This window comes from Rattus norvegicus, chromosome X, assembly GCF_036323735.1.
Source record: "Rattus norvegicus strain BN/NHsdMcwi chromosome X, GRCr8, whole genome shotgun sequence".
Lineage (NCBI taxonomy): Eukaryota > Metazoa > Chordata > Mammalia > Rodentia > Muridae > Rattus > Rattus norvegicus.
This window is the reverse complement of record NC_086039.1, coordinates 79,328,637-79,332,872: the sequence shown is the minus strand read 5'-3', so window position 1 is coordinate 79,332,872 and position 4,236 is coordinate 79,328,637. Positions and strand designations below refer to the sequence as shown.

The 4,236-nt window shown below is 41.2% G+C and overlaps 1 pseudogene; it reads left to right on the top strand.

Annotated features, from left to right (window-relative positions):
* The first annotated feature begins 2,919 nt into the window (after positions 1-2,919).
* On the top strand, positions 2,920-3,919 carry Ldha-ps6 (lactate dehydrogenase A, pseudogene 6; annotated as a pseudogene).
* Positions 3,920-4,236: the final 317 nt, after the last annotated feature.

Below are 4,236 nucleotides of genomic sequence, written 5' to 3'. Positions count from 1 at the left end.
CCATGAGTAATTTAATTATTTTTATTAAATTATTTTACTTATTTACATTACAAATATTTCCCCCTTCCTAGTCTATCCCTGAGTCTGTCACTCCAACCCCCCTCCACTTTGCTTCTGAGAGGGTACTTCCCCACATACACCCCATCCCCACCTCACTCCCATCAGCATCCCCTTCCCTGAGGCAACAAGTTTCTACAAGATTAAGTGCATCATCTCCCACATGTAAGTCCTCTGCTACATATGTGCTGAGGATCATGGACAAGCTCATGTATGCTCTTTAACTGGTGGCTTATTCTCTGGGAACTGTGAGGGTTCCTGGTTTGTTAATACCGTTGTTGTTCCTATGGGGTTGCCCTCCCTTTCGGCTCCATTAGTCCTTCCTTTAACTCTTCCATAGGGGTCCCTGACCTCAGTTCAATGTTTGACTGTGAGTATCTGCATCTGTCTCAGTCAGCTTCTGGTAGAGCCTCTCAAAGATAGTTCGTGTCTGCAAGCAAAACACGGCTTCAGTAATAGTGTTAGGGTTTGGTCCCTGCATGTGGGATGAATCCACATTGGGATAGTCACTGGATGGCTTTTTCTTCAGTCTCTGCTCACCCTTTGTCCTTGGATTTCCTTTGGACAGGAACAATTTCAGATCAAGAATTTTGAAGATGGGTGGGTAGTTCCATGCCTTAATTGGGAACCCTGTCTATCTATTGAAGGTGGTCTCTTCAAGTTCCATCTTCCCGTTATGGGCACTTCGGCTAAGGTAATGTCCATTGAGTCTTGGGAACCTTTTACATCCCTTGAATCTGGGAATTTCTATAGGTTCCCCTGCCTCCCATGCCTTGCTGCTGCATATTTTCATTCACTCCCCTGGCCTTCTGAGCTTCTCTCCTGTTTCTCCTATGCCTGATCTTGAAGCCTTTTTCCCTCCCTTTCCCCTTTCCCACTCAGTACCACCCATCCCTCTGCTTTCTATGATGATTTTGTTCCCTGATCTAACTGGGATTGAAGTATCCACACTAGAGCTTTCCTTCTTGTTCAGCTTCCTACCATAGTTTAGTTATTTTTAAATACATGATTTCTGAATTAATGAAGACTGGACATGATAATACTAGCTTCTTGCAGTTGTTTGTGTGGTATAAATAAGATAATTTAACCACTTATAAGATGTTCAACAGATTGTTATTAGAGAATTTGCATACACACACACACACAAACTATTACTTCTTTTGGTCACTATCAACTATCAACCTTGACAAGTTGATTCTATTTATATACCTTTATATTGATTATTTTATTTATTTACATCTCAAATGTGCTCCTTCCAGGTGTCCCTTCTGCAAGATCCCCATCCTCTCTCCCCTCTCATTTGCCTCCAAGAGTGTAATTCCCCACCCGCCCACTAACTCCCACCTCACCGCCTCTCTAGCATCCCTTTACCTTGGACAACAAGCCTCCATAGGACTAAGTGGCAGCCCTCCCATTGATGCCAAATAAGGCAATCCTCTCCTACATATGTAGCAAGAACTGTGGACCTACTCATGTGTATTCTTTGGTCAGTGGTTTAGTCCCAAGGAGCTCTGAGGTGTCTGGTTGGTTGATATTGTTGTTCTTCCTATGGGGTTGCAACCCATTTAGCTCGTTCACTCCTTTTTCTAACTTCTCCACTGGGGACCCAGTTCTCAGTCCAATGGTTGGCTGTGAGTATCTGCATCTGTCTTAGTCAAGTGCTGGCAGAGCTTCTCAGAGGACAGCCCTACTGGGCTCCTAAGAAACTAGTGACCAACTGAAGTCAATTCTAATTACCAAGTTTTCAGGCCTTTAATGACATGTCCCCTGGCTTCAAAGAAACCACAATCCGGTTTTTATAACATTTAAGACTGAAAACACAAGCATGTGGTATGTTGGAAGCTCCCAGTCTTAAGCATTGATAACTTGAAGAGAGGCTCCATCTCCTTCTGTCCAGTAATCCTTGATAAACATTTTCTATTACTTAGTACCTACTCTGTGACAAGCATAGTGAAAAACTATAGAATAACTAAAACAAATGATATTATAGCTAGCTTATACCTTAAAATATCTCATATTACAGAAATGTTCCTGTTACCTAATACCATAAATGGAGCAACTGATAATTTTACTTAGGAACACAGACAGGAAGGTTTTCATTGAATAGGATATATTTTTGGTTTTGTTTTATTCTTGTTTGTTGTTTTTAGTGTAAGATTTTAAGAAATTAATTAGCTTTTTAAAGTGCATAATCCTCAATCTTTTATTTGATAATTTTAACTAGCTTCTTCTAACCTTGATTTTCTCTATTATATAAATGAAGTTATCAATGATAATGGTAATATTTCAGAGTTGTTATAAAGATAGAATTTAGTTCTTTCTTACCCAGAAACTTGTATAATGCTGAGGACCGTTACATGCCTCAAATCAATTATGTGTAGTAGGTATGCATTTTAAATATCCTTTGTGTGACTATAATGATCAATCAATATTAAGAAATGCAAAGACAATACAAATAATGTCTTTAGCATGGAAATTGGCACAAATCACACTAAAATAATGTAGTTATTGTCAACATTGCTACTATTGCTTGTGTTTTCACATTATTTTATTTTGTAAGTATTATAATAGTTTATCAATGCTGTTACTACGAAATGAATGTTTTTGCCTGCAGTATTTTATATAACATCCATTTCATTCTAAGTTTTACTCTTTATTATTTCTTTTAATTTTATTTATGTTTAATTTGCTCGCTCTAGTTTTTTTGTCAGTGTTTTCTAATATTTACAGTGGAGAGCTAAAGTTTTCTTCAAAAATATGACTCTAGAACCTCAGTGTGGTTTGCATTTTGCTTTGCGTGGACTTGGTGGAGTGGATATTTCCTGAAGATTATAGGGTGCTCTTGCCCTAAATGAGATCTCAAAAGATTCAATGTCTAAGATGGCAACTTTCAAGGACCAGCTGGAGGAAAAGTTCTCCCAGAACAAGTTTACAGTTGTTGGCCTTGGTGCTGTTGGCATGTCTTGTGCCATCAGTATCTTAATGAAGGACTTGGCTGACAAGCTTGCCCTTGTTGATGTCATTGAAGACAATCTAAGGGGAGAGATGATGGATCTGCAGGAGGACATACTTTTCCTTAAGGCACCAAAAATTTTCTCCAGCAAAAACTATAGTGTGACTGCAAACTCCAACTTCACCGTTATCACAGCAGGGGCATGTCAGCGAGAGGGAGAGAGCCGGCTCAATTTGGTCGAGAGATATGTGAACATTTTCAAGTTCATCATTCTGAACACTGTGAAGTACAGTACACAGTGAAAGCTGCTCATTGTCTCAAACCTGGTGGATATCTTGATCTATGTGGCTTAGAAAATCAGTGACTTTCCCAAAAAGCAAAGATATTAGAAGTGGTTGCAGTCTGGATTCAGCTCGGTTCCCTTACCTGGTGGGAGAAAGTCTGGGAGTTCACCCATTGAGCTGTCACAGGTGGGTCCTAGGAGAGCATGGAGACTCCTGTGTGGCTGTGTGGAGTGGTGTGAACATTGCCAGTGTCTCCCTGAAGTCTATGAACCCAGAACTGGGCACAGACGCAGACAAGGAGCAGTGGAAGGATGTTCACAAGCAGGTAGTTGACAGTGCATATGAGGTGATGAAGCTGAAAAGGTACACATCCTGGACCATTGGCTTTTCTGTGGCAGACTTGGTTAAGAGCATAACGAAGAACCTTACATGGGTACATCCCATTTCCACCACGATTAAGGGTCTCTATGGAATCAATGATGATGCCTTCCTCAGTGTCCCGTGTATCCTGGAACAAAATGGAATCTCAGATGTTGTGAAGGTGACACTGACTCCAGAGGAGGAAGCCTGCCTGAAGAAGTGTACGGATACCCTCTGGGGAATCCAAAAGGAGCTTCAGTTCTAAAGTCTTCCCAGTGTCCTAGCACTTCACTGTCCAGGCTACAGCAGGTTTCTATGAAGACCATACACTTCTCACCTGAGCTGTGTAACCAGCTCCAGTGGCTTTGAGGTAGTCAGAGGAAAATCTCAGTTCCCACAGCTCTACCCTGCTGCTATGTGGTACATGTGTAGTGGTAACCTGGTTAGTGTGACAGTCCCACTGTCTCCAAGACACACTGCCAACTGTTTGCGAGTTTTGATTACCCTGTGAGCCTGCTGCATTGCTGCACTGCTGAACTGTGCATCCTCATCAAACATGCCTAGGGCATTGAGTTCCCAGTT